At 37.1% G+C, this 14,364-nt stretch overlaps 1 protein-coding gene across 1 annotated transcript in view; it reads left to right on the forward strand.

Annotated features, from left to right (window-relative positions):
• LOC113067113 (ankyrin repeat and BTB/POZ domain-containing protein 2-like) overlaps positions 1-14,364 on the forward strand; it is a 50,167-nt gene that overhangs the window by 1,301 nt on the left and 34,502 nt on the right. The window lies entirely within an intron of this gene.

Genomic DNA, 14,364 nt, shown 5'->3' on the forward strand with positions numbered 1-14,364 from the left:
GTTCTTTGCGGCCTAGTGGTTAGATTTGGCTGGAGGGTTGTTGGAACCACACAAGGCTCGATCCGTCACCATTGTGCACTTAGGCATGACACCTCAAGATGCTTTAAGGGGAGTGTATACACTGTAAATCACTTTGGAGAGAAGTGTCATTTTCCCCAAGTTGTATTTGGATCATGCTTCCGGATAACTACATTTAAAATAATACTGAAAACGAAGAAACAGGAACACAATTTTATAACTTTTTATCAACTATATTTAAAATAAATGTTATTTCTTAATAAATAACATAAAACTTAATATAAACTAGACATAATAAAAAAAAAACTGAATTAGTAGAACTCTAACTGAAATTAAAATGAAAATGGAACATATATAAAAATTAAATTGAATTCAAAATATGATCAGAATTTATAAGTGTATCAGTGATACTAAAACAGCTGATTTTATTTATGCTAGTTGTCAAGTTAACAATTCTTATTTTAATTTAGTTAAAGTATTAAAATAACTAAATCAACTAAAAAGTAAAACTATATAGACATTAAAAACACTAATAAAAATGAAAAACTAAAACTTGAAAAGATGAAAACAGAATCAAATCAAATTCACAATATTAACCGAAAATTATGATAGTATATCAATGATATTAAAAGAGCTTTTTTATATCAGCTAGATAACTTAAGATTAACAGTTCCTATTTTAATTTAGTTTAACTTGAAGTATTAAAATAAGCAAAACTAAACTAAAAAGAACTAATAAAACAAAACAAAAAAAATTACTCAAATTAAAATGAAAACAGGAAATTCTGAATATGAACAGAACATTTATTTATACTATTTATACTATTTAGAACAGAAAGAAAAACTATAATAGTATATCAGTGATACTAAAATAACACTGATTTGAACACTTATAAATGTATGAATATCAGTAAAATATCTACCTTTACTTAAAGAGAGAGATTTCGTAATAACGAGTTTGATGGGTTTAAGTTTATTCAAGGTTATGAATGTCAGTGGACATTAGTAAATATGGCTGTTAATGTGACGAACTACACCTGCGGTTACTCTCTGATATGTGCGTGAACTTGTGGGGAGATGACTTCATACCTCCCTATCCTCATAAACATCCCTGCCACACCTGATGATTATGACAAATCAGTACCTAGTTCTGCATGATATTTTGGTAAAATACTGGCATAATGTTGAATTATCTGTACTAAAATACAGAATCTGCGATCTGTTGGTAGACCCACACAAATGTTGATAACTTTCTTTATAAGTCGTGCTGGTGTTTGCTCTGAAAGATGAAAATGGAAATCAATTTCCAGAAATCACAGGTCACTGACGTCATTCTGCTTGTGACAGGTCATTACACGCTTCCTCTTCTCCAGCTGTGAGAATTACCCCTCTCTGCAAACTTCTGCATCATCTAGGTTGCATTTTTTTAGTTTGATTTGTCTGTGGTTTACCAGAACTAGCATGAGGTTTTCACAAACATTCCCAAGCGCTTCGTTTCCTCTTTGAGTGAACCAATCTTAACTGACTTGACCAGGGAAAGAGAACAAACAACATGTGGTTCGGATTTATCACTGTCCTGCTTTCATCACCATTACTCATAATTTCTGTTTTTCTCTGTCAGACACATGTTTTGATTACTATCTTATGTTTGAGGTTGATATGCATCTAACATATACAAGATTTTTCACTTGTTTGATGACCCATTGAATGAAAATCGTAAGTTTGATTGTTTAGAAAAGTATATTTCTTCAACAAACCTTACGATTTGAGGTATTATTCACATTTGTAGCACGGGTACAGGACAAGGTGAGTGAAAGTCATGTATAGCTGATAATAATAGGTAGGTATTGTTTAAATATTTGCTGTATATAAAATATGATAGTTTAAGGTGAAACAGGGGTATTATGGTAAACTGAAACAAACAATAAATATATGCATAAAAACGTTTTGTTACTTGAAATACGTTTGGGTCAGGTAGTTTCAAAAGCTGCGTTTTTTCATTTTAATTTGCTAAATGTAATAAAATAACTACAGTTATAACTGAAATGAAAATTAATAAAAGCTACAAAGACATTTTAAAAGTAAATAAAAAAGAAATAAAATAATAAAAAACGCAAAAGTACTAAAACTTTAAAAATGAAGCTGTAAAAATTAAAAATATTAATAAATAAAACTTTAAATTATACTAAAACAACATTTAGAAATTTAAATAAGTTATCAAATATTTCTATATAAAATTGAGTTTAAGCATTGAAATGTCCCTTTTTTGTTTTGGTTGTTAATTTACGCGACAACAGCATTTTGGGGGCCTGAAAATGCAATGTTTTGAAAACGATACCATTATCGTCTCCGTATAAACGACAAACACAGGAATTTGCGCATGTGTATTATGTGTTTGTCTACGTCCGTGTCTATACGTTTGGACGTGTAGTGTTTCTGTACAAAGTGACATCGCTGACTACTGGCTTGGCATTAATATTACAGCATTTTTAGTCGTATCTGTAGGAATGGGGATCGTTTTGATAATGCGGTCATCTGTTTGTGAAACTTTTCAAAAACACAAAGGAAAAATGTTTCCATTTTTACTACATTGTTGTCATCTAAACGTATCCTAAAATGCCAATTAATTTAATCTACAGAATGAATAAGTGCATGATATATTGCTTCAAGTCCAGCTACTGACATTAAAAAGACTTCCATGACAGCACTGAGGCAGTGGAAAGACTTGATTAGTTAAAATCAGAGGAGTGTGGGTACAATATTTAGGCTACGCTAACAAAAAGCTGTTTTTTGGCACGGTGAGTCAGGATCTCAGCTCTGCATAATCCGTTCACAGCTCGCTTTCTCTGGGATGCCATGCAGACATCAAATTAGGTCGGTCCATAAAGACGACCCAGTGGATCAATGTGCTTTCAGGACAGTCGTGTTAACAAAGTGCTGCGCGTTCACTTCACAAAACCCTTGTGTGCCATTATTGTTGATGAATGGGCATCTGATCCACTGCATTTCCTCTGTCAAGTGCAGGAGATTGAATCTGAAACGCCTTAAATGTGATGATTTGAGCTGTGACTCAGTGGCCTTTCAGAAAGTACTTGATTACGCATAGCATCTCACAGCCAGATCATTCCTGACCTGTTTTTGTTGGCTGCTATTATTGTGCTTCCCATAGATCAGTACACTTTTCTTAGAAGTCTGCATGGTTTCTTTTGATCCTGTGACTTGGAAGTTTAAAGTCGATACAAAGTAGCATCCGGAGCCACTTAATTTCAGTAATATGATATCTTTTTTTCTAAGTGAAACAGAATATTGGCAACATCTAACATGGTGTCTAAGTTTAATAACTTGCTCCACCTCTGAAATTAATTCCCTTTCTGATGACATCATCAAGTCCTTTAATTTTTCATCCCCACCCCTGCACCTACCTGTCTTATAGAGACTCTTTTACAGTCAAATTAGTTCCCGCTGGATGAAAATAAGTCCTGTTTTATAGTTGTAGTCATTTTAATAACTAGTTCCAAAGTAAATGACTTTAAGGAAGTAAATAGAGTTGACTTCATGTTGACTTTATTGTAACTGATGGTAGGAGTAGCTTTACTCAAAAGTAATTCATAGTCCATTTGCTACAAAAGTCCTTCTCTGTCATCTGCCAACCAGCCCCACATCTGGAAGTCTTTAAGACTTTGCTTCTCTTTGCCAACTCAAGTCACTCCCACTTTCTCCAACACACACACTCTGCCTCTTTTCTATTTACTTTAGTCCTTCTTTCCTGGAGCCGTTTCTGTAAACGCACATGCTTTTAACAAGGCACTCACTGTACCAACGCAATCCAATGAACATAAAGATCTAAATGCATAGTTTTCTCTCGCCGATAGTTGCTATTGACGTTTACGTTGCATTTGATTCATGGGGAACACATCTTCATACTTGATACCTGAACATGTGCTTTCTCAAAGTGTTGCTGTTGAGAACATCTTTGCACCCGAGCCAGAGCAATGCGTGAACTTTGCCGCTTGTCATTTGCGGCAGACTCAGGACAGTACTGGAAGTTTTGGCAAAATTTCAAACATTGGCTACCCTGATGGAAACGTATATTTTTTGCATAAGTAGTCTGCAGCCCAGTGCACTTGTGTCTTGCGGAGGTTATTTTAATGCTTTGTGGATTTAGGATGGCAGTAACAGGGAAAACACCATCTTGTATGGTCAGTGGCACTGTTAATGCATGCTTCCAGCCAAAACCAAAGACCCAGCTGTATGAGAAGCTCAGACTTCTCTGAGCTAGCGGCTAAAAACAGCACAAGTTTTATGATGGCTTAAAAACATTTCAAGGGCTACATTTCAAGAGAGCTCCTTAAAACATGATAACTTCATTATCTAGTCACTAGCATTAGCTAAAACTTGTGAGCTCATGAAACACCCTACATAGGCAGCATCTCTAAGTGTGAAACAAATATAGCACTCTTCAGTGTTGGGGGTAACGCAAGTTATGCAATCAGATTACCTCTTCAAGTAACTAGTAAAGTAACGCATTGCTTTTACATTTACAACAAATTATCGGAGTTACTTTTTCGAATAAATAATTCAAGTTACTTTGTTTTCCCATTTATTCACTGACAGCGCTCCTGTCCCTGTGCTGAGAGAATTTGGGAGTGAGGTAGAGGCATTTCCTTCAGTATGAGGCTTAATAATTTCATTTTTGGTTGAAAGGGCCTTTATAATTGCCAAAAATAACTGGGTGATATAAAAATTTGGGTAAAAACGTCACATTATGCATTACTTACCATAAAAAGTAACAAGGGAAACCAATTAGTTACCTTTTGTGGAGTAATTCTATTTATTTTAAAAGTAACTTTCCCCAACACTCGCACTCTTCACTAGACAGTAAAAATCACAATTGATTCCAGTAGAGTTTTTTTGTTAGCATGTGGCTAAGCTAACAACATGATTCACACTTAAGCACAAAAAAAGATCACGCACACAAATATTAGGTAAACCGTTAATCACATTTAAGAACTCACTTTGTACTTTCCTGCTACATTGTAGGCGAAAAAACAGTATGCGAAAGAGTGGTATTTCCGAATTCACAATATTCGTAAATCAGTTGGTGAAAAGTCCGCGGATGACCTACAGTACTACTTCCTGCTAAATTCCTTACGTGGACATTTTATTTACAGTGTAATGACACAACTGAAGCTCACATGACAATAACATATAGTACGTCCGGATTACGTTAATATTATAGATATAGTGTTTACTTATTTTAACTTTCATAAGTAATTCCATTCAAAGGATGTACCTGCCATTTCAAATGCAGCAATGAGATTTTATTAGAAACCATAAACTACGACTTTTGCCTCAAAACGCATAATGTGTTGCTTATTAATAGTAAGGATGTCGTTAAAGGTACAATTTGTAATATATTTGCAGTAAAATATCCAAAAACCAGTAGGCTAGTGTTATATATTTTGTCCAGCTGATTACTAACAATATCTCTAATGTTTTCAACTACTTGTAAATCATGAGAAAATTCCCATTTTAAACAGTGACACGGGGCAGCAGTCGCCTGTCAATGACGTTATCCCTTTGTTACCGCCTTTACTGATGTAGAAACCACATGACAACAGTGTCGTGGATGAATGCGGAAGTAGCTTCGCGACAAACTTCAACTAGAAAGAGATGCTGATCTCGCTTGTGTTTTACTCGAAAGGTGAGTTGTTTTGATTCGTATCTTTACAGAAAACGTATGCTATTATAACAATCAACAAGATTAGTATTATGGGGCATGCACGCCAAACGCGGGGCATTGCGTCTCTAGACTAGGATTAGGGATGTAGTATATGGCCATGCAGAATATGTGCTTTATAAATACTAATTATCAGCCAATGTTAATAACCGGCATGCTAATAAGCAACTAGTTAATAGTGAGAATTGGTTTCTAAACTAAAGTGATACCAGATTTGATTTATTTATAGGTTGGTTCACCAGGTTTATTACATTGCATTCTGGGATTACAATCAATCATCATTTTGGCCAAATGAAAGTTTCTAAAAATTTAGATTTAGCTTGTTTCATTTTCATAAACAGCCAGAATCACATCTTTGATCCCTTAAAATGTTGGCAGCTCACTAGGCAGCACTTGAATGTTCAGTTTGCCTAATCAAACTATATTTGCATAAAGTGAGAATACACATATAGGTATTTTTTAAAATGTTGCTAGAACAGTTTGAATAATGATAAAGCCATTTTAGGAATTGTTGCTTTTACTACAGCACCAGTAGCATTGGAGATGCTAAGTGTGTCTGTGTTACAGTTGAAGGTTGTTTATGGAATCACGAGATTTAGTTCGGGACGTAATCCTGTGAAAGTACTGGAGGCTGGATTGAAGCCGGTCAGCACGTGGCTTTGCAGACGTTCTCATAGGTCAATCCTCTGCCTGTTTCCATGACAACGCTGACCCCAGACAGGAAATTAGGGGAAGTGTGGGAAAATGGCCAACAATGGCACGTGCAGGAGTTTAATGTAGGGGTGAATTATCGTGAGGAGAAAGTGCAATCTTACATTTTCCAGAAGTGGAACATTAAGAAGGGTAAAATGGAGTGATTCTAGATGAATAGTTTCTACTCACTGCAAAGTGCCGAAAAACTCACTTAACGTGTCGCTTGTACGTTTACCTTTCAGAAGACAGCAACTTAGATAACTGTTAGTGACTAAAATAGCCTTCAGATCTCTTTTTTCCCACAATCTTTTGTTCTACAACTTTGTATTGAATTCAATGCATAGTCCATATTTTTGGATTTTGGCAGTATTGCATATCCTAAAATATTAATCTAAATTAAATAATCCATTTCATTCTGCAATAAAGAACAGAACTGACTTTGGATTTATAAATTTTATTATATTAAATGCACCATATGCTATGTAGATTTTCTATATATATAAAAAAATGGGTCTCTATGCTTCCTTCAACAATTGCATGTTGTGATTTATAATTTTGGCTTATATTGATGACATCTGTTATGATAATTATGAATGATATCGCCCATATTTTAATGTTCTTTTCAAACAAGACCGATTCCTTCTTTGACCCCTGTGGTTTGTTTCTCTCTCTCTCATTGACAGATCGTTTCACATTTGTCATGATCCAATAAAAGTCTGTCTGTCCCGGCTCTTGTCTTCAAATGCAGCAGGGATGATTTATTGCTGTCGATAAGCAGCCATTTGTGAACATTCCTGTAATACTTAACTGCAGTGAATGGGAGCTGTTGCAGTAAATGGACACAGGCTGTCCTGTAGAGATATGTGTCTGCAGCTGCCATTTTTAGCCTGGAAAGTGCTGATTTAGGTCTTAAAATAGTCTAAAATGTCTACAGAATCAATTAAAACATGATTCAGAGAGCTTTTCTGAGATTTTGGGCTGTCTGTGTGTAAATGTTATTACACTCTTGTTGAATATTTTGTTGAAGGTTTTTTTTTTTTTTTTTTTTTTTTTTTTTTAGCACTGCAGAATGGATACAGTGACCCCCAAATTTATTTGGAGCCTTTTGGACACTTAAGTTACAAAATGTTCAAAAAGTCGAAGCGTTAGACAACATACTCTTAATATATTTTCATAAGTTTGTCTGATAAACCTGCATGCCATACAATAAAATCAGTAATTGGAGTAAGATGTCCAATAAAAGCTGAGATTGTTTTAAAAACAAATTTTTCTGAATAAAAATGTTATGAAGACAACATCAATGTAAAGGCTATAAAAGCTTTATTGCTGCTGAGAGGTTTTCTTTTCGTAATGTCCGGGGTGCTTTCTTATCTCTTTAGTGCCCTTAAAAGGTTTGCCAGTGTAGTAAACATAACAGTCCTGAGCTTTCCTCAGTTTCCTCAGGTCATGTCTGCTTTAGGTTTACACCACCACAACAACAAAAACTCAAAAACCAATCAGATATCTTTGCTTGAGGACATTCTTCCAACAAAAAGTCTGCTTCTTTATTTATCTGCTTTCTTGAGTCATTTTACTTGTTTTTTTGTTTTTGATAAAACTTGCTGAGGCAGGGGAAATCTACAATGTATTTCCAGCTATATAAGATAACAGCTCTTCCAGTAATCTACTATAAAAAAAATAAATAAATAAAAAATCTCTCACCCAAGTAGGAATTTACCTTACAGGCATAAGAATGCATGAAACAACTGGTAGAAAGACAAGCTTCTGCCCTCATATCGAGAGTACTCAAGGACAACAGAAAACATCTGTCATAATATAGTTTATTAGAAATTACCCTACAGTAAATGTTTCTGTTTAACTGTTTAAAGCTGAAGTGGAAGGGAAAGTTGTTTGAACAAGCAGCATTCCCTTTCTGTGATGTTCAGTGTGATTGCATCTGATTTGCTTGAGAGACGTTGAGGCATGCTCTGTCTTTGCTGTTGTGGGCCTGCCCATGACTGAGGACAGATTTAGCTTTGTTATCGTTTAGAGACCCTGGTCGTCCTTATTTTGGACAGGCAGGGTTGTCAGGCTGGACTCAGCTCAGACTTCGAGCTTGTCATAAATCATGTAAATAGCAACTTTTAGAGCACAGAGTCAGTCCAGACAGCTGGACAGTTTTAAAGGGCACCATTGTCCTGACCCATGATGGTTGTCAGTGGTCACTCATATTTCAGCCACATATCTAAGGTGGTGTGTGCATGTCTTACATGCAATTCTAGTTATGACAAATGTTAAATCCAAACATCTGGTCCATTTAAACTTTAGGTGTGAAGGCCTTTGTTTTTGGATTGAAGCCTCAGTGTCTCTTTGTCGCTCTGCTAATTGGCTGGGGACAGACTTATGACCGGACACTTTTGTCCATGGTTATAAAACCAAGCTGTGCTCATGGATGTGTGCAGGAGAAAGACATCACATCTGTCCTTCTGCATGTAACGGGACATCTGTCGGACTTAAATGGGGATAAAGCCAGCATTATCACCCCACTTTAATTAACCCACGCTCATTAAAACGAGCCTGAGCTTTTTAGTAAATGATGCAAGTATAATGAGTCTCACTCTTTGGCTAAGTGTATGTATTACAGCACTTTGGACATCAGGAGAGCTTTTTGGGTCAATTAGTCGTGGGGTGGGCAAGTTGTATTAAAAGGAAGTCCTCCAGACAGAAAGGTCATGACAACTGAGTATTTGATCACTGCTGGTTGTGTCGCTACATCTCAGTCTCTCAATAACTGTCTGAACGTAAGATAGCAGTTTTTGAGGTTTAAAATGCAGTTCATTATTAAGCACTTTAATTGTCATATGTTTAAAAACAAAGCTGTCTTTTTTAAGGAAAATTTCAGAAGAATGCCCTTAGTGGTTTTGAAATAGTTTTAGCACGTCATAAATAACCAGCCAAGCGAGACCACATGAAGGCCCTGTGGATAGGAAGCAAGATGGAACGTGCCTATTGCTTTCCCAGGAAAACATTGTGACACTTAACTCCGAATCAGAATCAGAAAGAGCTTTATTGCCAAGTATGCTTGTGCATACAAGGATTTGTTTTAGTGACATAAGCTTCCAGTACACAGAGACGACAAGAACACAGAGACAAAAATAAATAAATAAAATAATAATAATAAAATTTAAATAAAATATAATGTAAATATAAAGACAATATTGCAATATACATTGAAAGTATAATTTTATGAACAGTTGTGGTATAGATGATAATGGAATATAACAGAGTGAGATGCAGGGATGTACTAGGATGGAGGTAGTAATAAAGAAATATAAGGAAATTGCACAATTTTATTGCATACGTGGGGAACATTTAACAGTTCATGAGGTAGATTGCCTGGGGGAAGAAACTGTTCTTGTACCTGGCTGTCCTGGTATTTGCGGCTCTGTAGCGCCGGCCAGATGGCAAAAGTTCAAAAAGGAGATAGCTTGGATGTGAGGGATGATTCTGAGCCCTTTTCCTCACTCTGGATCTATAGAGTTCTTGAAGGGTGGGCAGGGGAGCACCAATAATCCTTTCAGCAGTCCTACAGGTCTCTGTAGTCTTCTGATGTCTGATTTTGTAGCTGAACCAAACCAGAGAGTTATTGAAGTGCACAGGACAGACTCAATGACGGCTGAGTAGAACTGTTTCAGCAGCTCCTGTGGCAGGTTAAACTTCCTCAGCTGGCGAAGGAAGTACAGGTGTATCTCAACAAAATCATTTATTTCAGTAATACAACTCCAATTGTGAAACACGTGTATTAAATAAATTCATTGTACACAGACTGATGTAGTTTTTCATTCCTTGATTCTTTTAATTGTAATGATTTTGGGTCACATTAAAAAAAACACCAATTCACTCAATGATAATCTTAACAAATTGGAATATTCTGACATGCCAATCAGCTAATCAACTCAAAACACCTGCAAAGGTTTCTTGAGCCTTCAAAATGATTTCTCCTGAAATCCACCATCATCTCCACTGTTTTGAGCATGTTCAGCTCCAGGTTGTTAAGACTGCACCAGACAGCCAGCTGCTCAACCTCTTGTCTGTATACAGACTCATCACCGTCCTGGATGAGATGACTGTACTTCAGGAGCTTGACAGAGGGGTCTTTTGAGGCGCAGTCATTGGTCTACAGGGAGAAGAGAAGTGAAGAGAGAACACATCCCTGAGGGGCACCAATATTGTTGGTGTAGCTGTTTGACATAAATTTTCCCAGTCTCACTAGCTTTTGCCTATCTGTCAGAAAGCTGGTGATCCACTGACAGATAGAACAGAGAGCTGGGTCAGTTTGGTCTGGAGGGCTGTTGATGATGAATGATGATGTTAAAAGCTTACAAACCTGCAAACTTGAAGGATGAAGTGCAGTCATGTTTACTGCATCATCCATGGACCTGTTCTCTCAGTAAGCAAACTGCAGGGGGTCCAGTAAGGGTCCAGTGATGTCCTTCAGATAAGTGAGACCCAATTTTTCAAATGACTTAATGATGACAGATGTTGTGGCAGTCATTATGTCCTGTTATCTTGGGTTTCTTTGGAAAGTGGATGATGGTGGAGCGTTTGAAGCAGGAAGGGACTTCACATAACTCCAGAGATCTGTTGAAGATCTGTGAAAAGATGGGGGCCAGCTGGTCAGCACAGGTTTGCAGACTGACTGGTGTAACAGATTTGAAGAGCAGGAGGTGGGGAGACAGGGATTGTAGAAGGTGTTAATGGTTGTGTAGAGAGATGGTTAGAATGGGTGTGAGGGGTTTCAAATCTATAATAAAACTAATTCAGGTTTTTAGCAAGTTGTTGAACCACTGATTGCCTTACTGGCTTTCCAAGTCATTGCAATATTCATGGTACATGCAAAATTTTGATGTTATGATGTTATGACGTACCATTTGTCATTTTAGGATTTAGAAGCTTGATCATGAGTTTCCATTTAAAAAGCCTGCCCTGGTACAAATCTACTATGGGGATCTACCCAATAGTCCATGTGGAATTAAGTAACCAAAGAGGAAAGCAAGGACTATGGCATAATGGCAAGGACTGGAAGGCAGCATTTAGGATATGAGTTAAGGTGCACACTCTAATAGTTAGGTTTTCTAACTAGGTCAACTAAGAATTTTTCATCCTGGTCTAGTGGAGTGAAACTGTGCAGCCAAGCCTCAACTTGTGTCCACATTTGCATCTTGAATTCCCATTAAGCCAGATTGCTAGGTTATAACAGATGTGAGTTAAATGTCTGCTCTCTTCTGGGGTCTAGATCAAGACCATGCCTCATTAACAGTGGCTACTTTTACTTTTAAGGGTCTCTAATTTTTCTTGAAGGAATCAGTCAACTTTTCTCAAACAGTCTTAAGTGTTGGTAGCTTCAAAACATGTTGAAAGGTCATCTACTTTTTACATTTTGGTGAGAAAGACTAGTTGAGGTTGCGATTTTGTAAACTCCCTGGGTGTATTCCTAGTATTCTATGATTATCACCCTTCAAAATGAGGACAGGCTTGGCTCATCTCACTTACCCTGAGAGCAAGTCCAAGCCCTTCTCTCAATTATCTTTGGAAGGCCTGTTAGACCTCAGCCAGGTTCTTGCCAGGCAGAGTTGATTGAGCAACCACAAAGGGCTCATAACGTTATGCTGAAACTCGTGGGAAAATTGAGAAAATCATTTTCAGAGGTTTCTTGGGAAACACGAGGAAGGGGAAAAAAATGAGTAGGAAAGCAGTTATTCAACATGGAGACAAGAAAAGATTCGCTGCTGAATTTCCTGCTGAAGTTCAGGTATCTTCATAAATGATACATGTTTTTATGTCTCTGTTTAACTTACATGTGCAAATGAGCAAGTGGGAATTTTTTATTGCTTTGTAGTAACAGCTTTCCATACAACCAAAGCAGTAGAAATCACCTGTTTTTATGTGAGGAACCGTGCTGCTTGTGAGAAACCATGCTGTTGGATCACAAGTCTGGCACAGTCAGTCTCCTAAAATAACAGATAAGAGGTAATTAGCACTCCCTGCTTCCCAAACTCTATGGTACTCATATGGTAAGAGAAGACTGGAATAAAGGCCCTGTTTAGAACTGGTATGAATATCCATTTTGGGTGGTCAGCTGAGACTTTATACCTGCTACTAACATGCATCTCAAAATGCATCCCACTGACAAAAACTGTGCAAATAAATTACCTTTATGAGTACAACCGCTTGGCACTGGGGCAGCTGCCTTAAGTGGACAACTTTGTATCTTATTTACCACTAAAAGGTGCATACTAGTACCTTAGAATAGTAATACTTCCCCACTGGGTAATGCCCCAGTGAAAAGCTGTTGTACCCCTAAAGGTACCAGTGCACATTTTTTTCTGAGAGTGCACCATCTTAAATGTTACTTAAGTCTAGCTTTCAGGAAAAGTTCCATCCCCCAATTCTACAGCATCCTGCTATTAGGAAACACCAGAGCAGACTGATAAGTACAGTGTCAAAGAAAGCAGTAGAACAACTAGCACACACATGGCAAGAAACAAAGAAGCATAATGTCCCATGAGACTATGCCACTGTTTAGCACGCAGTCAATCTAAAGCTCAGCTCTCCATCCTTTGCATATGTCTGCTGTTTTAAGACCAACAGCTTAGAAGTAATAGCAGAGGTCATCTGGGCTGGCTAAGCTATTAGCATGTTGTCAGGCCTAACGGGAGGGGGGAAATGAAGACAAATTTGGAGCAGGGAACTAGTTGTTTGCACAGACGCTAGAGGTGGTAATAAAAGATGGATGCTAACCCTCCAGTACTTTTTTATCACTATTTAGGGTAACTTGTATAATTGGCTGAGTGGTTTGGGTAGTTTGAGCAGACAATGTGGTAAAGCAAACTCAACCATCTAAACTGAGCTAACTAAAGCCAGCCTATATAATAACATAGCAATTATTATAAAACCATCAAAAACTACTATATGATGTTAAATGTAGCTAACAAACTAACCTCACAATTTTATGCAAAAAGGGGTGTTCCATATCTGGAAAGACTCTGGTTTTGTTTAATACTGTAATAATCCTTCAGACACTATTAAGTTAGACACTATTAGACAGCAGATCTTAGACTAGAAAAATGTACAACAAAATGGTTTGAACTTTTCTTTACCCTGTACAATGTATGAATGTATGTAGGAAGCAAACAGAGGAATTTTGGAGTATGTCTTGCCTCAAATCCTCAGTTTGAGGTAGGTTTTAGAAGGAGCCCTCTTCCCCAAATGTATTTTTTTTTTTTTTTGCTTTTTCCATCTGTCTTATGTGCCTGAATGGGGTTTCTGTGGGTGGTCCCAAAGGCCTCTGGGCCAAAGCTTTTCAGCTATGGGCAAACGTGAAGTAGTGTTAGCTTGAATGCTAAGATAAATTGAGTCAATTATCTTTGAATTACTGCAAGATTTAGGAAGTAGTCTTAAGTCAGTTAATATTGATGACGTCTAATAAGAACTTCAGTTCTTCTCATTTCCTGTTTCAGATTGTATGATACTTGGCTGTATTGATGGAAAGTTGATTGATAAATAAACATTTTAAATAAATGATCTCAATTTAGAGACCTTCATGTCAGTCCACAAGTTTTCCCCCAACTAATCTAGCAGTCTGAAGGAAAAGCAGTGCTGGTTCCCTTGGGACCAGAACATATTTCCTTCCGTTCTGTTTTTTGTCCAAGAGTGGGGTGTGGTCACATTTGAATGGGCACATCTGTGTTTACCCTTGTGTGACGAGAATAGTTGCAGTTTAAGAATGTCACAATAAGAGCCACTCCAAGAGGCACCTGTAGTGATGGCAGCTGGGTCCACATAATGGTGGGACCATGAAATTCTGAAGCAGGTGTATCCAAGAGAAGCATGACAGACATTTATCGGTATGCATGATATGTTTGCATTGCCTCT

The sequence above is a fragment of the Carassius auratus genome, chromosome 50 (assembly GCF_003368295.1).
Source record: "Carassius auratus strain Wakin chromosome 50, ASM336829v1, whole genome shotgun sequence".
Taxonomy (NCBI): domain Eukaryota; kingdom Metazoa; phylum Chordata; class Actinopteri; order Cypriniformes; family Cyprinidae; genus Carassius; species Carassius auratus.